Source organism: Anopheles arabiensis, chromosome 2 (genome assembly GCF_016920715.1).
Source record: "Anopheles arabiensis isolate DONGOLA chromosome 2, AaraD3, whole genome shotgun sequence".
NCBI classification, from domain to species: Eukaryota; Metazoa; Arthropoda; class Insecta; order Diptera; family Culicidae; genus Anopheles; species Anopheles arabiensis.
In genome coordinates this window covers 57,115,661-57,137,337 of record NC_053517.1, presented here as the reverse complement: position 1 = coordinate 57,137,337, position 21,677 = coordinate 57,115,661, and the positions used below count along the sequence as shown (strand labels likewise).

Below are 21,677 nucleotides of genomic sequence, written 5' to 3'. Positions count from 1 at the left end.
GTTGATACATAATACAGGGAATAACTTTTCAGCTGGCTCATTCAAAATAATCATAGCTGTAGGTTTAGCAACAAAACTTGTTTTTGCATGGAAAACAACTAAAACTAGTAACTTCTCCCCTTATTACTTATAAACCACTCCAATCCTCCTATTTACAGGGTTTACCTAGCCTATCTTGCATTGTAAAAGCGTTATCGGTCGCCGTAAATACTCATTCGGACGGAGTTAACCCTCAATTGGACACTGTCATTCCTATGTAAGCCTTACTAAGTATGAATCGGGCATAGTAAACAGCAAAATTTACCATAGATTTTCGTGTTTTGCAGTGTTAAAACAAATTACAGTTTTTTCAATGGTATTTTTTTTATAAATAAACAATAAAAATAATTCGTTCTTATGAGCAATATTTTTGCGGCCAAGAAATTTTTTGAACAAGGATTATGCTACCAAGAATTTTGCGAAAGAGATTTTTACGACCAACAATATTGCCAGCAAAAAATCTTTAACATCGCTTTCATTGTCTACTATGGTCATTCATACTTCACAAGGCTCGAAAATAAATGACAGAGCCCAATTGAGTGTTAGCGTTGCCCGAATGAGTATTTACGGCTTTTATGATTTTGAATTGGCTAAGGAAACCCTGTATTTGACAATTCTTGTCGCATTCCAAAAATAAGTATTGATTTTCATTTTCGGGCTCGTTGTAGACCTTCATACAAACCTCAACACTGTCATTTCACTAATCTTGCGCATTTATATAATTTACAAGCGAAGCTTCGGAATAAATATGTTACACTCGCATAATGGGGCCCTTCACGATATTAGCCAGTTTTTTGTATGGAGTTTCACAGTTGGAGGCTGAAATCATGTAAACACTCCATACAAAACCACACAAAAAACTAGCCTGCAATTTTCAGTCTAGATTATTTTAGCCTCAAAGCTAGAATTATATTCCAGTACCTGCTCGAAAAATGGTAAAATAAGATGGTGTTTACGTTTATCCCAAGGTGCATTCAAGAGATCTGGTGATGGAATCTAGAATCAAAGTGTATATAGTCCAGGTGGTCTTTTTACAACCAAATTTGAATATCACTTTTTGACTTGATGGGTGAAATTTTTTGTTCAATTATGCTCTCTAGAGGCTTGACAAATATATAAAACACTCTTAAAATCTTCATTCAGAAACAGAAGCAATAAAATCAGCCTTCTAAATTCATACACCTTGGGATAAGCTCACCTATATATTATACCCACTTAGATAGCTGCTCGAAAACTGCTATACAATGTAACTGCTGGCAGGCTGAAATTTCAGCCTACCAACTTAAAACGGAAAGGACCCCAATGTCAGGTATTTTGCATTACTTTGAATGCTCTATTCGACCAACGAAATATGAAAAACTTCGAAATATTCAAAAACTCAGAAACATTCAAACTTTCTTGTAAATCAAATTTTAGTGAATTCTTTTCTTCTTGGCACAAAGGGAGAGTAAGATCATTTCAATCTTCGTGCTCGCTTTAAAACCTCGTAGAAACCCGATTGGTATCATTCCACTTAACTTGCGCAGATTCATCCGTTACACACGAAGCACCTTGGAGATGAACCATTATCTCACCATTATCTCACTCTCACACTTCGCTATAATGCATATATCAAGCTGGACCGCTGTTGATAAATAATATTTTTACTTGAATACCCTAGACCGGTCTCTTAGTAAAGTCGTCATCTCGCACATCTGTATAGAGAGCTGTGATTGGAACAATATACATCATACGGATTGTATTCATTTGATTAGTAGGTTCAGCCATATTAGATTTCAGCATTTGTATGTATACAAACTAAGATGTATTTCCAATACGTTTTGTTTTCTTTTTTCTATATGAAATGAAGTAAAACACTTTAAATACAATTCTAAACTAATATTCAACCAGTTTTTAACCTTCCTTTACAGAATATTCATAATTCAGTAAAAACATTATATCATACCAGAGCTAACCTTATTAAACATGGGACGAATCGGCATTTGTTTACATATTTTTCAGGCTGAAATAATCTAGACTGAAAATCAGTGGCTAGATTGACGAGCGGTAAGGAAAGTTGACATAATTTCAGCCACCAACTGTCAAACTCCATGTAAAAAAAGCTGGTTAGAATCGTTAAACTCCCTGCGAGACTACGGGAGTGACCAAATGCTGACAAATTGGCCAAAACTTGAGCTTTTGTCACTTTTTTGAGCTTTTGTCAATATTTTGTAACCTGGAACAGCTAGGAAATAAAATTGGCTAAAGTTTAAAAATTAGACGTTTTCGAAGAAGTATACACAAATGAATATCTGGCGCAGTTGTGATCTATTGCTAAGGTTTACTAAATAGCATGTTTCTTGTTGATTTATGTTCCTATTTAGTACTTTATAAACAGCATTTCGAGCTCTCGAAAGCTCTTCTCTTCACGATTCTAGTTAGTTTTTTGTATGGAATTTGACAGTTGGAGGCTGAAATCATGTAAACACTTCATACAAAACCACACAAAAAACTAGCCTGCAATTTTCAGTCTAGATTATTCTAGCCTCAAAGCTATAATTAGATTCGAGTACCTGTTCGAAAACACGGTGTTGTTTACATTTATCCCAAGGTGCATTAAAGAGATCCGGTGGTGGAATCTATAATCAAAGTGTATGTAGTCCAGGTGGTCTCATAGCATGTTTTATAACCAAATTTGAATATCACTTTTTTGACAGGATGGGTGAAAACTTTTGTTCAAACAAGCTTTCTGAAGGCATGACGAATACTCAAAACACTCTTAAATTCTTATTCAGAAGCAGAAGCGATAAAAATCGGCCTTCTTAATTCATACACCTTGGGATAAGCTCACCTATATATTATACTCAATTAGATAGCTGCTCGAAAACTGCTATACAATGCAAACAGCTGGCAAGCAGAAATTTCAGCCTACGAACTTAAAACGGAAAGGGCCCCATTTATAGAATATATCTGTTATTGAGAAGCAATAGTCAGACGTTTAAAAAATAAACCCAGTAAATGAAGTCTTGTATCATTATAATTATAATCATACAATAATCATTGCTCATGTTAATTTATCTTGCTCTTATTATTATTATTAAAATTAATATTATTATTATCATTTGGTGACATCGCAAATGAAAGTCGTCCAAATTAACGACGGTTAAAAAAGACGACATCTGCTCGATAGCAGTGTTTCATCCTCAATTTAACAATGGTAGTAGGCTAAGAGTAGTTTGTTTTCCTGTTAAATTGAGGTGTGAATAGTGTGTATTTATATTTATGAATGTGTATTCATGGGTTAGGCCGGTCTCGTAGTACAGTCGTCAACTCGTACGACGTAACAACATGCCCGTCATGGGTTCAAGCCCCGAATAGACCGTACCCTCATACGTAGGACTGACTATCCTGCTATGGTAACAATAAGTCACTGAAAGCCAAGCTCACTTCACTAGTGGGTACAGGCAGGCCTTGACCGACAGCGGTTGTTGTGCCAAAGAAGAAGAAGAAGATAACCACTTTAGTAGTACGTTCGCAGCCCGCACGATAAGCCTAGAATGGAACGTCCTCCCCACAGCAAAGACTAACTATCTGGTTGCATGCTACTAAATAAGCATCGAAAATCTGTATAGGCCAGCACGTCCGCTTAGGACGTTCAAGAAGAAAATGAATTGGAATACTATCTTCGCATATTGATAAGAATTTGTTTTGGCTTTGCTGATGCAACCATGTTGACTTCTAGAAAATCATAAAAAAACACTTAGCAAAGCCATTAGAACATTTTTGGAACTGGTGTCCTAAACTTAAGATACATAAAACACATATGAAGTACCAAAAAGTACTAATAACAATAATTATTTTGTTTCAACACCATATTTCATATGATTTGTAAGCAATTTCAGCAACGACATGGGTTTGGCAACAGCACAAGGATATGTATGCGGTCGGAACCAAAGTCTCTCTTTACCCACCTGTTACCCATCACAATCTTCAGTAGCGATTAGAATCTTCAGTAGTGACAGTTACGGTAAAAGGCACTTGGGAATTGCGTTGTCTTTACAAACAACCTATTCTGTGCCTGAATTCTGTGCTTTAATTCTGAATTTACTAGTTATCCCCAAAATTATATTGCTTAATCCTGTAACCGGGACAAATGGCAAAGTAAAATTGCAAGAAACTGAACAAACAAACTTGCTGAAAATTGGCATTCAGTCGTTATACAATATATATTATACTAAAATCAAAACGTAGTTTTTATGCGTAGTTTTTAGATGGGTCTAGTCTAAATAAAACCAATGTAACAACAAAGGCATGATACTAAATGTATGCGATGAGCACTTAGATTTTTTTTACTGATATGTTGAAAAATTAAAGCACTGATAGTTTTCTAGCATTCTTTTTCTAGCTTTCCTTCTTTTTTTTTTCACTTTGGAGAATACAACCAGTTTCTTATCGGCGTTATTACATGATGAATATACACATCCAGAAATTTCAAACACCATACTATAACATCTTGTAACAATTTTGCAACCAATATTTGATACAGGGTTATGCAATATAATTGTGAGGTTATCAGGATGCGCGCACTGTTTAATTTCAGGATATTTTACATAACCCGTACTGGGACTGATTCAGATTCCAGGTCTTAGAGTTGGTTTTAAACCTACACAGAGTCAGCGGTAACTCCTGCATCTTAACAACATGCCCTTTATGGGTTCAATGCTAGAATAGATCAGCCGCCCGTATCAAGGACTTACTATCCGGTTACTTGGTACTGAATAAAGCATGGAAAACCTGTGAAGTCCGGTATGTTCGAGTAGGACGTTTACATCAAATTGAAGAGTATCTATCTCAGTCAAGGAAATATTAAGCCCAGTTTTTTTCCTGTATGCTTATTTGCAGCAGGTACAAAAACGTCCTATTTAAAAGCCAAGATTTATTTATAATAAGCAAAATACATAGTACACAGTAGAATACATAAAAGAGAAAAATCTGCATCTGCAAAAAAATGCATAAATGTAATCTTATCTCCGCAAAAGTGACCAATATGAAGTGGAATTTGAATAATTAAAGTTGCTAGAAATTTTTGGTATAAAATGAGCGTACAGTATACGCTCGGTAATCTGCACCATTTTAATCCGCAAAACATGAATTTTCATGTATGTAATGTAACAATTAACTTATGAACCGAGACAACAATCAGAAGTTTGACGAATTAGATATAAACTCATTCAATCATGTATGAGCACTAACACAAACCTACATTATGAACCAAACCTGCGGCTTTGTAAGAACACACATAACACGCCACAATGGTACTTCGTAATAAGATTACGAATCCTGGACGATTTTTTTCCAATCATGTAAAATTACAAGCTTTGATGAAAAATAATTGTCCCTGCATTGATTTGTTACACCATGCCACTGTTGAAAATAAAAGTCAATATAAGATAGTCAGCAAAATCGAAAACTACGGAAGCTGATGAACCGACATATTTCCTCTTTATCAAAATGCACTTTCTTCTAGCTAGGATCTCTATTACAGCTAAACCACTCAGTGGATGTTACGTTATTGCTGTAGTACAGTTAACGGTTAATAGTTAAATGATGATATTTTTTCTTTGATTTTAAACACTATATTCCTCCAGCAAGTGATTAGAAATGTGTTAACAGCAAACATAAGTAGTATAAAGTGCAGCAGTATGTTCCAAAGGCATACAATTCCATGGTATTTCGTAGACTTGATTATGATTGATCCAGAAAAAAGAGTTATTGTAATTTGAAATTTGAATAAGTTTTCAAAGAGGGTTCGAAACATGCAAACCAACACCAATACGTTATTGGTGATAACTAAAATAAAAATTATAAGATCATTTAAACATAATGTTAAAATATGTATGAATGGTTGCAATCTCTCTTTTTTATCTTGTATATTTATTAGATACTCGGTCTCGTAGTACAGTCGTCAACTCGTACGACTTAACAACATGCCCGTCATGGGTTCAATCCCCAAATAGACCGCGCCGCCATACGTAGGACTGACTATCCTGCTATGGGGGGGGGGGAATCAATTAGTCACTGAAAGCCAAGCTCACAAGTGGGTACAGGCAGGCCTTGACCGACATCGATTGTTGAGCCAAAGAAGAAGAAGAAGATATTTATTAGATTCACAAATAAGTTTAATGAGCAAGTTAAATAAAACAGTAAATATATCCATATTTTTTCAAAGGATTGCTTGAACTACATCTAGGCTTGATCAATGGAAATCTATGATGACTAATATGTGTGCCCATAAGAGGATAATCTGTCCATGCCACTGGCATTCGATAATCACTGTCCATGAAATATTTACATAGTCCAATGTTAACAGGGTCAGTACATATTAAGGAGTTTCATCATTTTATTCAGTGTGCTTTTTATTAAAACTTATGGAAACTGCGATAAGATGCTTGGATATTGTGTTATTTTTTTCTCAATAAGTTGTACCAAGGCGGGCAATGTAGTACAAAAGTGTGTAAAGACCTAAATATTTTTTACTAAGCCAGTTCGAGAACCGGAAAAAGCCTGCGTGCGTGTCAATTCCAGGGTGATACTCTGGCCACGAATCAAGGTAGTTTAATTTAATTTTTTGGTGGTGTGAGATGCAATTTAAGCTGTCGTATCTAGAACCGTAAATCAAGTTGATGTATAGCGTCTTACAGTAAAAAGATAGATTCTATATTTTTTCTGCAAAGCTGTTTTTTACCTTTTCCCTCCCTAGCTTAATATCCCAGGTTCTTCAAGTGTTGGCGAACCGCAAAGGCCGTAGAGACTGATTCTTGTCCTATTTCATGATTCACGCCATCGCCCATCATCCGATAGCAAGGCGTTGATCTAATTTCTCTCTTCATGTCTTTTCAACATGCTTCGTACCAGCATCCCTTGCGACAAAACGATAACAGCAACCCGCTTAATGTCCTATGCTTTTCTAAACATGGAAGAAGGTAGCAAGACAGTGTATGAGAGGGTAAATAAGTGTGCGTTCGTAACATAGTGGTTGTTCTGAAAGCTGTAGTGGCCTTGAGCACAGCATGACTTACCGACACACGCCATGCAAAACGAGTTCACTTTCATCGCCTTCATTCTGAGGTAATTATAAATTCATGTTTATTAGATCCACTGCGATAATTAGTCACTGGCAGTCGTAAACACGAGAGCGAACATGAATTAGACATAAAAGAAGAAATAATTTAAAATAATAAAGAAATATGATTTTCTTGGGAATGAATCAAAACGACCCTTCGAATGAACATGACAAAACAGGTGAGAAAGGCTCACAAATACACCGTTCCATGCTCTTTCTCTCCTTAAATTATTTTTCGCCGATATATTGTACCTTTTCAGTGGGTCAGTCCGTCCTGCAGAAAATAAACCTCACAACACAACTGAGCATGTAACAAGAACAAATGTCAAAAAATAAATTTGCTAAAACCATTCTACAAATGTCCCTATTATATCAAGGAAGCACATTTTCCACCGTTTCATGTAACATCCTCTTGACTAATGTCAATTTATTGCTCTGAGTGCGCCATAATTGAAGTACAATGGCACAAAAATGTGTGAAGTTGTTGTATAAAATGGAATATTAAAAATGTGGTTTAGTAAGTCTAGGCGTTACAATGTAAAAAGTATTAGGCGTTTCGTCCTACGTTATCAACAATCGATGAAATGTTTGGTATCTTGATACGGATGAGATTCGATCCTATCTAGTCTTATAGTAGCCAGTGCTTTGCCCCAATCTGCTGGATGCATTATGCCCCAGTTCGTTGTTGAAAACATTTTTTTGATTTAAATACGCGTAAATCGGCATAGGTACCCATCGAAACATTTGAAGTTTGAAATTATATATATATATATATATATATATATATATATATATATATATATATATATATATATATATATATATATATATATATATATATATATATATATATATATATATATATATATATATATATATATATATACATATTTCTTTTCATGTGCTCTTCTCCAGTTCCAGATGTACTCACCTAAAACTCTTTTCGTTGTTTTGTGTAACCCAGTTTTCTTTTCATCAATCTTCCTCTTGCTCATTTCCTGATATTATGCTTTGTGGCTTGTTGCACTTCCAACACATTTCGTTAAGCGACGCAATGGCCTACATAAGCGTGATCATCAAACCCCTCTGTTACTGGGAGCTACATAGCATGAAACAGTTCACCACTATTTGTGCGTGTTTTCTCGATCTAAATCCGGAAAAAAAAGGATAACGCCATGTTGGAATAATTGCATAATCATTTTCACGCTCAAAGGATTTCAGAGTGCTGCTTTGATTTATGGGAGATATTAGAAAATGGAAACTAACGATGCTGTTACCAGCGGAGACCATTTATGAAAGAATGATTGTATTTTATTCACTATAAAAATAAAAAATCGTTATTCTGAAAAGGAGAGTAGATCAACTAAAAATTAATGCAAAGGTCTCCAATTACATTGCACAATAAACTTTCTAAACGCTTATCAAAAGCTGAAAAATGCAGAAGTGCTGTATATGCTGGAACAATTCAAAACAATTCAGAAAACAATTAAAAAACAATTCAGTTTGCAGGGACAACACAACATAAACAATACTGTGTAGCTCTATGTATTTTAGTTTAACTTAAGCGTGTTAAGCCAAGAATTGATGAACCCACTAAAGGGTACTTAAACACATAGCAAAATAATTTGAAATTGTTTTTGTTCATATTTTTGATTAGCTCATTTATAAAATGAAATAGTCATATAATTCGTATTTACACTTTGTTATGAATATCGTTTGGACGAATGCTAAATATATTTAATCGTCTCTGTAGATGTCATCTATGTTTAAAGAAAACAAAATCTATATTTACCATTAAATTTCATCAATCCAATGCCTGTAGGTTTTCTATGCCTGCTGACATAAGTTGACCAACGATTATTATTTCCACCAGATAACTAAATTTTACTGCAATAGACACTTGCATGTTAGTTATTAACGAAAGATCATGAGTCACACTGTTTTATCCAAGCCTGTCAAAGTCAATATTTTATGTTAGTTGTGAGTCGTTTGAACGTTCCTCTTGCTAATTTCTCTAAAATTCATGTTCTGGTTTCATTGACAGGCTTTTATAATCGGCATAAGCAGATTGTCGATTTCGAGTCGAAAGCTTTGAATATGGCTGTTCAAAGGCGAGCCACTGCCAGAAACATGTTCTTTCTAATATTGGCATTACTCAACCGAAAAAGTCGTGCATAATGCTAAAGATTCTAAAAAGCAATAAGGATTCTAAAGATTATTTTGTTCATCAACAAGTAAAGTTGTAAGTTCAGTTATATCACATACAAATTTCGAAAGGTTTTTTTTTAAGTGAAATAAAAATTATATGGACTTAGTTAACTGATTGAAGCAAATATGTATTGTTACGTAGAACAAAATGTTACACCTTACATCCATACATTCATTAATTTTGTTTTTATTTTGTATGTGTCTCAGATGCTCAATTATAAAGATATCATTTCATATGCATAAACCATTATTTTTTTAATAATACAGTTTTACGAACACCGTACTGTATCTTCCCATTATGTTCTTTCATTGTTGTTATCATCATCTCTTTCTCTCAAGTCGACAAACCCCCAAAACGTTTCTCGGATATTCATTTGCCTCATATTTTGATTAACAATTTATTCTTGTTGTTGTTTTATAAGCTACTAATACCCAAGTTTTTCAACAACGTTCATTGAAGCTGATTTCTCAACGTGATGTCTTCCAAATGTTGACCATCAATTCAACATTACTTTTCGTTGGTTTTACAATATTTTCATTTCTCTCACGGCTAATGTCTTAATTTTTGTTATAGCAACCGCCCACCCTTCGGGTTTCACGCTCTTCCACACAACTGGCAGCTCCTGTCTTACAGTCACGCTGAGACATTGCTGGAGGAGTGTACGCAATGTTAAGGCATTTTTGAAAGGCAGTAAAACATTTGGCGGTAAACGGTGGGGAAGGAAAAATCTTCATATATTTTAATGATTTATGCGGTTGTTAATATTTTTGTTCACCCGGCTGGTTTTGCCATTTTCATCTTTACCTATTCTTCTTGCATTATTTTCTTTTTTCCCTATGGCCATACGCAATTTTTTTTTTCGCTTGTGATCTACTTAACATGTTCTTCGAAAGTTTTCATTCATATTGGAAAACATTATATTTACATTTATTAAAAGGATAAAATGTGTATTAAATGTTTGTTTTCTGCAAAAAAAATATTTTGGAGATCAATTTGATTCTAGAAGTAAATATATATTTATATTAATAATATAAATGGTGCTATACTATTGGTGCATTTAATTCATGTCTTATTTGTACATTTAATTTTTTTTTTGCAAAAATATTCAAAAAATAATTGTTCAAACAGAAACTATGTAAAAAAATTCAAAGTACAAATAGATAAGACATTTAAATGGACATTTTGTTTGATGGCTTCAAGTATCGTTACTGGAAGTAAGGACATTGCCGAATGTCATCATATTTTCTTCATTTTACTTTATGAAATGGACTAACGTCTACGAATTTTTCATAGCTTTATAGAATTATTTATTTTATAACTCATTTTAACGACTTTTAACCTTTTTGTAGCGGATGCATCTATTAGGAGATAATGCTTAGAGATTTTTAAAATGTTAAAAATCTATTTTGTTAATTCAATAATGAGTTGTTTAAAGCGGGCAGTTGACAATGCATTGCTGCGTAATGCTTTAAATATCAATGCTTTTTATGTGGAAGCAAACAAAATTAAAATTCATGAAATTGTGCAATATTTCTAAAATATGGTCATTAAATAAAAATATGTTTTTAAATAGTAATTTAGACGTTTGCACAGCAATACGAAGTATGTATAGGTGTAAAGATAAAATAAATTCATTCATTCAATATTTTGAATGGCACTCTTGTGTCCGATGACTCAGTAAGTGTCATATTTCATATACATGCCGATGAGATTGATTATGTTTAAATGTTGATAATTCACAATAAAGTTCAATGTATAGTATTCAACTATGACTACATAAAAGAGTAAATAATAAACATAAACAATAAAATATTATAAATGATGTTTCATCTTCTAACATTTCGGGCACCGAGCTATTCGAACATGTTAGCCGCCTAAATGGACTTTCGATACTTATTAGTCTATACATTTCAGAGAAACCATATGAGGCTTGAACCCATGACGTTCAGGTTAATAAATCGTATCAGTTAATTATTGTACGATTAAAATTGTAAAATTTTGTTGGAAACATTTATATTAATTCAAACAATACTGTTAAAAATTCAAAACTTCAAAAAAAAAACATGCTTTTGCAGGATTATAAACATAAAAGTAATACAAAAATGCCATGTACAATTTGCATATGGTACGTTTGATCAAATGCCATATGAAAACAACTTAAAAGATGTTTTTTAGAAAATATCATCGAAATTAATTCGAAGCTGTTTATACCGGCACCCAAAGTCTGATGACCTTTACCTTACCATTACAACTTTCACAGTATTGATGCAAATGATGGGCATGTTTCAACAGATGTTATTGAAATCAACTAAAACATGAACGGTCAATAATTTTACTAATCACGTCGTCAATAGTTTTCATATCCCACTGAGTGTTTCAATTGTGCTGTTGTTATTATGGAAACCGATTTGTACATTCATTCTCTCTTACATTCATTCTTAGTCCTGTTTGCGTAAAATAAAATTTTTAGTAGTTAGTTTCCCGTACTATGTTTCCCTAGCATGAATTACTATCACGCTGACTCGGTACCCTTCTAACACGTTCGATGTTCACACCCTCAAGTAATAAAAATCTTCATCATAAACCTACAGTGCGTCACAATTTTTGCGGAAGATCACACATTCTTCACATTGGTAACTCACTAAGACACTCATTGAACGAGAGAGTGAGCACCAAAAATATGGGTTGGCTATAAATAACATTTTTGTACACGGGCGGAATAGAAAAAGCGCCATATCTCTTCTCTGAATGGTTTATGACGATTGCTCCTCCTATTTGCTGTCACCATCTTTGTTTTGTTCCTATTCTCGGAGGGGAAATTGAGCATATGATTTTAATGTTTTTGCACTTCATTCGAGTCTCTATTGCAGACGTACCACAGCCAGCACGTGCTTCTGCAATCCCATTCGAAAGGAGAATGTATTCGAGGAGATAGAGCATAATCGTGCTTTATTGTATTGCTCAGCTCGGTTATTTGTGCACGCTACATTTTTTTTTGCCTCGTGAGTTACCTCTACATTTGTTACCGCAATCGGGTTAGTCGGGCAGGAATAGGGAGCTCCACCACCGCGTGGCGCATACACGCTTAACGATCGTAAATTTCCGACGACTGCCTTCGCGTCGCTAGGAAACCCTTGCCGAACCCCGAGAGCAGAGTTCTCATCGTAAATCTTGACTCGCTCGCGTATGGTTTACGAGCGTAACGCCGAAAATAAAGCAAACCTGAGACAAAACCGTGTGCGCCAGGCCGGTTCGTTCATCTCTTTTTATCACAAATTTGATTGTTATTGTTGTCTCGTCTGTGGGTCACGCACTCTTCATCCTCCCTTTGATAGCTATTTCATCCAACAACTTTCGAAAGGTAGTTTATGTGAGAGAATCTCACAAATTTCAACCGTCATTTGAAGAGAGGTTTCCAACAAAGAGGGTGGATAGATGGCAAGTCAGAAAGGGCGAAAGAAACAGGAATGAAACGAAAATATACGAGGCAGATATTGAAGCACCCGCGTGCGTTCAGCCTCGATGTCGCCTGGTGGATAGTTTTACACATCGTATGAAAAAGCGGCATCTACATTCTCCACGAGAGTGTACCAAACTCGGTACAATTGTGTGCCACATGTGAGTGCGTTTAAAGGCTAGTCACAAACACATAGCCAAGCTTCTACTATTTGCCTCTCATTTTAGCCAATTGAAGCTGCTCTGCCCGGAACTGATGGGACAATCCATCACCGTCGGAGAGCTCAAGTCCCGACACACGCACACACTGGCAGCCAGTAAAGGGGCATACACACTGTTTCGAACCTTTCTGATTGCTTGCACAGCACGGCCAACAAGGGGCCCTCGTACGCAATACGACTTACGACCAACCAGCCAGCATGCCCGAAGCCGGGTCAGTTTAGAGTGAGCAGAAAAGAAATCGTATTTTATGGTTTAGTTTGATAGAAATCGTAAAGAAATAAACATCAATTAGAAAGGCATAAATACGGACAAATAGAAGGATATCAACCACGCTTGCAGTCGCGTTCTAGAATCCTTTTGCCATTACTGTTGTTCCTAGAGCAGTGCATGTGGTAACTGTAGATTTTCACATCCTGGATTTATTCATGGTTCATGTCAATGCCTGACAAGACAAAGTTGTATGGCATGGCATGGCGGTGTAGAGATAAGCACAGCCGATATTCAGAATACTTTTGTGACAATTACGGTGTAGTAGTGTGTCGTCAACTCTAGAATAAGGAAAGAGCGTCTGTTTAAGGCGGCAAAAACAGTCACAACAAATCGTAAAATTTTATTACGCTTCTTCCCTCCGTCAAGGCCGTTCAACAGCTTACTATGTATTTCCCTCGATGGTCCTAAGCGAAACCTGCTGAGAAGATTTTAAGTGATCGGTGAAGTGTTATTATTTAGATATTTGGTTTGATGAAAATATTAATTATGGATTGAATGGTTCATATAGTGTAATTTTATGTACGGAACAGTTTTGAAATCTAAAACTGCCACATAGAAAATAGATAAAATAATGTTATTCTTCTTATGTAGTTCTGTGACGTGTGACTAGTCATTACATATATCTGACTTAAGTGTTATATTAAAACAGTGCAATCATTTAAGCTATTCTGTGTGCGTGATTTACTATACGTGCGGTGCATAAAAATGAACACATATGTTCTTTAACTGTACGAGTATGGTACATAAATAAGCAATAACGAAAACTTAGTGGATCTATATAGTTGAATACATGTGACAAAAACAGTGCTTTTTAAGTGAATATTGAATACTAGAGTAAAAATTCATGCCTAATACAACAATTTACAGATCTTAAAGTAAAGATCTTAAGTTCATTCGCAAATTATAAAAAAATATGATGCCAATGTAGTGTGAAGTATCAAAATTTTATGTTAACAAACGTTTCATGATTAGAGCTGTACTAGAAAAATTTCCAGACCAATAACCCAGGAAATTGGAAAGTGTTTAGCTGCTGTATGTAAGTAAGCATGTTTTTACTCTACTCTTATTGCCCGTCGGTAAAAAGCATGATTCAAAATGAGCATGCATTTAGCTTGAATACTAGGTTTTCAAGGTTAATTTATAGTTAAATGATGTATGTTACAAAAAGCCGTATTATTTTACAAAATTCTGTCTCATATTACAAGCTTTTAATATTTTAATTACGATTTAAAAAGATTTTTCAAAAGCACATTAAAAGATTAAAGTGTTTTTTCTCATTTGTATCGGGCCGCAATACGTTACGGCAAGTCGAAGTAGAATTTAATAGTTATTTAATATAAATATTTTAAATGATGGTGCAATTTAACTGTATTGAAAATTATTTAAATTATTTATTTCATACAATTTTTATTTAATAATGTACAAACTGTTTGTACATTGAAAATGATTCCTGGAATATAAAAAATAGTTGATGTATAAAATAAATATCGTATTACAGATCATTACTTTTTTACACACATGAGTAAAAAATTCATTATTTACTTTAAACAAATGACTCTTTAATCTGTCTTTGTTTTTTTTTAATATCTGAGTCCTTTTTTTCAAAAATTATTAGAAATGTATTTGACTTATTCAGTATACATTTAATTGTTTCCTGCATTCGATTTTCATGAAAATCAGTACAAATTTGCATTACAAATAGTCTGTAATGATAGGCAATCCATTAAATAATACTGTATTTGCTAACAAAACAAAAATATAATCAAAAAGTTTATAACCATAAAATACTTTATATTTTTCCTTCGATTTTATATTTTCAAGTACAAAAGTTATAGCTAAATAAGAATGAGAATATAGAGCTGAAACATGTAAACCAGTTTTTGATTTGACAGACCTATATCGTTATGATTTTCAAAGATATCTATTTTATTTCCTTAGAATATATCACACGCTAAAACACTCATCGATTTTTTCTTGCTACAAAACAAACCCGGCTTTAGTCTGTCGGTAATTAACCGTGTGAACACAACACAAAGAACATGCAAGCTGTATAAAATCGACAAACATGGAAATTTTTGAATTGAAACGTTGGTACGTGTTATCGCATGAAACTTAAAAGTGACTTCTGCTTGTCGAAAGATGTTCCTGCATAGTGATGGCATTTCACATTATTTTTTCCTATCATGTCAATGGTGAGCTCTGTTCGCAAATCTGGAAAGGAGTTATATAGTTACGAACAAAAATAAAGCCGTAATCAAAAAACAGTTGTGGGTAGCTCCAATGTAATGTGATACAAAAGAAGCACAGGGGAAAATAAAAGTAAAGGTGAAATACGTATCTTAACAATTTTACAATGGTATTTAATTTAATAATGTACGATTATAGAGCAAATAGTTTGTCATACGTTTATTGTATAACATGTATAACACGAATGAAACATAATCGATGTTATGAATTAAAAAAAAATCACTTGGCATAAAACCATGTCACCAAAAAGAAACTAAAAATTGCAAATATAATACACAATACCTCAGACCTCGGCGTAATGATTTGGTGTATACGCAAATATTGATGCTAATATCTAATCATTCAGCCAAGTTCAAGTAATGCTAATACTGGTGATAACGGAATATATCAAACAGATGTAATGCGAAACGTGGTACAATCATCAACTAGTATTATTTAACAGCATGTCCTTCGTGGGTTCAAGCTCTGGCTGCGTGGTACTTGATAAGCTGTAAAAACTTGTATATTAGTGAAAGTTTTGCACATTATGTCAAAAAATGGCTGCGTACTAAGTTGTACATTATTAAGTAAGAAAAAATAAAGTAAGAGTAAAGAAGACAATTCAACATCAAAACTCCATCCTATTATTTATAACTACAAAATCAATGAAGACAGCGTTCCACGTTTTTCTCAGGTTCGGGACTTAGGAGTTATTTTAGACAGTAAGCTTAGTTTATCTAGCCATTATCAAAACTAAATTTACCATACATAATACTTCATTATTCAGACAGTAGACTACCGTCTACTAGTAGTAGACGTCGGTGAATGCAAACTGTATTTAATAGAATGTATAAAGTCGAAATCAAAATCCGTTAAATGAATTTTGTAGCAATCAAACATTTGCATGGCTTTCATCATTACCTTTTTCGTCAGAATTACTGTTATCAATCACAATCATGACACTCTTACAATAACTTCTAATGCCACAGCAAACTTGAATTGTCGGTATCATGAATAAGTTATTAAATGGTTATTTATCTTTTGTGTAACACGAATATTCCATTGGATTTTTCATTGGCGTTTTTATAGTTTTTGCAAACAACAACATTTCAAGTATGTACAACGAAACAAGAACGATATAGCAAGTAGCTCCAATCCATCATCAATAAACATTATCATAGCTATTTGTATGAACTCAATTGCCACCTAATTTTGTATATTACATAAAAAAGACAATAACTAAGCAATACGGCCGAAGCCGTTCTTTCAGAACAGAAAAAAAGACAATACTCTCTGTTCAATGTACAAATTTCATTAAATTGTATCCTGTATAACTCATAGCAATGTTATCTTCAAAGTTATCAAACATATTTTTTAGCATATACATTATTTTTGATACCATGAACCATCAACATGCATTAACAACTATCTTCTTTGAAGCTTCTTCTGTTAAGAATAATAACACAGTACCCATGTGTATACATGAAAACAGATACAAATGATATGCATGAAATGTATTGAAATTTACACAATCAATCTGTATGGTGGATCACTATGCTATAGAAGTCAATTGCATGAATTAGTTATGAAGGTGTCATACTTGATTCTTGATAAAAGGTCACGCTATTGTTTTCGTTCTTTCGAAATATCCAAAACATCGAAAGGATTACTATCGGTCATTCGAGTGTGTAACGAGCTCCAACCAAACGAGCTAAAAGGGTAGCAATTACAAGCCCGTTCTAAATATGTCACTACGATAGTTGAGGATGGATTGGTCGATGCTTGTGATGAAGCAGTTAGGATCGAACAAGTTTTTTTTGGCATACTTTTAGCTCCTTTCGTGAGTTGTAACATCATACCACGAAGTGTGCGATATTATGTCAAACAAAGCATGCGTTAGCTATGTCAGTGCCGATGAGCTGCTTTACAAGCGTTCGAACATCGATAGCAATCTAGATATAAAAAGAGATGAACCACCTGCAACCACCACTCCCTCATAGGCTGCGTTTGGAGTAACGCGGAATAGCCTACCTACTCCGGTGAATTCCGCAACCGCTGTCGTTTAAGTACTTAAGAACATCCCTGAGCTGCAAACTCGGTTCCCATGGATGACGTATTCACGTCCTGCACTTTTATGTTTATATCGATTTTCTTTTGGTGTTCGTTTATTGGCCGATTGTCCATGATGACTTTTTTCTGGACCAGCTGGATGCCGGTTTCACTACAGGCGTTTGTGTTCGGTGTAGTATGTGCGTGTTCGTGTCGCCAGACTGCGCTGCAAACTGAACTGAAAAAAGAGACACGTCGAGGCAATGAAGTGATTTATTGTGATAATAATAATGCAAATTTTCAGTCTCCTACTCAATTCTTTCTTGCATACGGCACGTTACTTGTGATGCACAATGGTTGCATTTGCCCACTATCTTTGCCGAATGGATGGATTGAAATTTTTGCTAGTAAATTCAAATGTTCAGTGAGTGCCTATTTGGCAAAAAAATGGATTCAAACGTTTTGTTAAGAGTCATGTTGTTAAATGACTGCTAAAATAATAAGCAGTAATGTTATTTTTTATTTAAATAGTAATTTTAGTACACAGCGTTTATCAAAAGTTTACTTTATATATTGTTATATATAAAGGTTCTACGGTGCGTTATTTGTGGGTTGTTACTAATTTAATCAGCAACTGAATTCGGTCTTGTCCTTCCCTGCCTAAGACTGATGAAAATGAATATATGTATGATTTGTTATGTATAATATTATGATTTGTTTAATTTGTTTTTTTCCCTTCTAAATTCGAATCGAATGTTGAGATCATTTTTGTATGTTATTTAAAAATATGTTGCTACATTCTTCTACAGTTTTTTTATAATGTGATTTTTTTGTGTACTTTTATTTTCCTACAATACAACTCACATGCGATATTAATGCAAAATTAGTATATCTTTAAAAATTGTGTATGTGTTCATAACGTTATCTTTAGGGGAACTCGAATAGGATGCAAGTTTACGAAATTACGTTGGTTAATTAAAAATCATTGTTTAATAGATAGCAATATGATTGCATATCTATTCACCAGAATAGCATGTCTATTTTTCATAGCATAGAAGCATGCATTTAAAGAAAATCTTCTGTCAAAAAATAGAACAGCTACCGAAACAATTTATAAGAAGACAAATTGTACTATTCACTCCTCGTGACGAAGCTTAGTTGATTTTCTTTGATAATTGAAAAACTAAAACTGGAATATTGAGTACCTGATACAAAGATACATTTCAAAATTGACTAGGACACTAAACATAAAAGCACAGTTTGAAACTTTGGTAGGAATAGAAGTTGACGAAAATGTTCGTCCGCACAACAAACAGAACGAAGAAAATGTGTAAAGAATTGTTGAGGTTTTCCCGTCGTTGCATAGCAATCAAGAATAATCGTACTGCTACATAAAACAAGTAATAAATCAATCTCGGACCATATATGTAATCTATATGGTACGTTCACCGATATAAATTCCACAGCGCCTGGTTATTGATTATGATACATATGCAATGTTAGAAATATAATAAAAGTTTGAAGCAAACAGATCAAGTTTTTTTTTAAAATTCAGTTTAAATTGATTTAGAAAACTGAAGATTCAACCTTTAATACGCAAAAGAAAGAGCTTTGTTGCTGGAGGCAACATACACGTTAAGGATAAAAATAAACTTCTTGAGATATATAAATACAGTGATCGTGAAAATGGACTAAACTTTTGGTTTTAGTTTCTATCAAACTTCATGTGTTTGCCATTAATTACAAAAAAAAGTGTTTTTATGCATTATTTGTACTTTCGGGAAAGACGGACGTTTGATATGGGATAGTTGTACATCATAAAGGCTGAGATGAACATTGACTGAAAATGTTAAAATTTCAATAATGTTCAAACATTTTTATATTATGTATTAATTTTTGTTTCCTATTAAACGAATAAAAAAATCGCATCATTTAAGACGGCAATTCGCACTGATGATTATTTTAGGAGTATGAAATTGGTTTTCATTAACTGTAGAATATAAAACCTAAGGTGTTATTCAAAGCTCTGGAGTAGGTAGCTAAAACTTACACGGAAGAACAATGGGGCCCTTCATGATTAAGCTTTTTTATATGTAGTTTGACTGTTGGAGTCTGAAATCTTGTAAACACTCCATAAAAATCTACTCACAAAACTAGCCTGCGATTTGGAGTCTAGATTATTTCAGCCTCAAAGCTAGAATTATATTCGAGTACATGCTCGACAAAATGGAAAAATAAGGTTGTACTCAAATGACAATTGTGAGATCGAAAATCGGGCTTTCGAGCTATTTTCATTGAACTGGTGCCTTAAATATCCCTTAAACTGCACCAGTTTGAGCGATTTTTAGAACAAGTCGTTTAAAATCGACTGTGATGTTGCTTTTCCTTTGCTTTCTTCTCTGTCCTTTAGTAAATATCGTTTCCAATCCTTATCACTGGAAGTATAATAGTTTTATATGAAAAAAAAGAACCCTAAGCTTCACAAAATAACACCGCACGAAGTGGGCCTTCTTTTTTGTCAAATATTAAAGCAAATTAATCTGAAAGGAAGTGGACGTTATCTCAATTCAATAAAAGAAGGTAATACGCACACAAACGAAAATTTAACATTTTCTTTACGATTTATTAAGAACAATTTCACACTTTTTGGTATTTCGAGAACTATTTGAGCAAATTATGGTTACACATTTAGAACAAATGTCAGTTGAGTAGTTTTATTTACCACAATGCGCATTAAAGAAATCAGATGGTGTAATCTTAAATCAAGGTGTATGTATCAAAGGTAGTCTCGTAGCGTGTTTTATAACCAAATTTCAACATCATTTTTTTACACAACTGGTGAAAGTTTTTGCTCAAACAGGCTTTCTGGTAGGTTGACGAATACACGAAACATTATTAAAATCTTCATTCAGAAACAGAAGCAATAAAAATCAGCCTTCTAAATACATACAACTTGTCATCATTATCATTATACCGACTTTTATAGCTGCTCGAAAACTCCTTTACAATGCAAACAGCAGACAGACTGAAAATACAGCCTGTTGACTAAAACCAGAAAGGGGTTCAATGGAAGATTTCACTTTAGGAAATTACTTAAGTATGCGACCCCAGAAAGTTTGGTGAACTAGGTCAGGGGTCTCCAAACTACGGCCCTCAAGAGCTTATAATGCGGCCCACGATGACTTTGCCAGAGTTAATATACGTAATGATTATGACTTTTTCATATAAAATTGTATTTTTTTACTTTTCTTAGACAAAAATCAACCTTTAGTAATACCAAACTGTACAAGTATTGTTAGTTTTTTTGTTATAAAAATGAGATTTAAACGTTCACCCATCAGTTAAAGGTAGTGTCAAATGGCCCTTAACATAGCTATTTTTGAAGCAATGCGGCCCGCGAGCTGAACAGTTTGGAGGCCCCTGAACTAGGTCTTTGGCAACCACCAGTGTAAAATGCAATATTTAATCTTCGATCGTTCAGATTTTACAGAAATTTTGAGTTCTTTTTATTTCATTATTTCCATAATAAACTATACTATACTATTATTAAATTTAATATCCGCCATCAAGGCTAAATAACGCAGATTAACAACTAATTTATAACTAGCAAACGAACAAAATCATTCATGAAAAACTAACAATAACTAAACTAGTCCAGACCTAGCAAAAAATAAAAGAAAAAAACACAGGTAGAGCGAAGAGACTACCAAAAACCTAAAGAAAAATAATTAAAAGAAAACTAAGAAGAAGAATTATAGAAAAATAGAAGAAAGAAGACGGTTACGGAAAGAATTAAGAAAGGAGTGGAAATTAAAGGTATAGTAAAAGTGGTTAGACAACCTGAAACAGGATAGAAGAGGTTCATTGAAAGTATAAAGAGTATGACGTGTTTCAATTGACAGAGGATCAGGTGGACGAAGAGAATGAGAGGGAACATACAGCATAATGGACGAGAGTTAATCAGGAGCATCAGTAGCGGAAAGTAATAAGCCACCAATAAAACCTGGATGAAACACTTGGCGGCGGAAATTTACTATGTAAGAAAGGTGTTGTATCAGTTTCCTATTCTTGTTGTTGAATTAATACATCATACATACATCCGTG

At 34.0% G+C, this 21,677-nt stretch overlaps 1 protein-coding gene across 8 annotated transcripts in view; it reads left to right on the top strand.

Moving 5' to 3' along the window:
* The first annotated feature begins 12,904 nt into the window (after positions 1 to 12,904).
* The window catches only part of LOC120899091 (homeotic protein antennapedia), a 92,057-nt gene continuing 83,284 nt past the window's right edge, over positions 12,905 to 21,677 (top strand). For 3 of the 8 annotated variants that reach the window (XM_040305425.1, XM_040305423.1, XM_040305418.1), the window contains exon 1: positions 13,279 to 14,334. The gene's annotated coding sequence lies outside the window, so the exon portion shown is untranslated. Of the gene's footprint in view, positions 12,969 to 13,034; positions 13,251 to 13,277; positions 14,335 to 21,677 lie in introns of those variants that run through there. The other 5 variants (XM_040305422.1, XM_040305421.1, XM_040305420.1 and 2 more) reach the window with 5 other exon arrangements.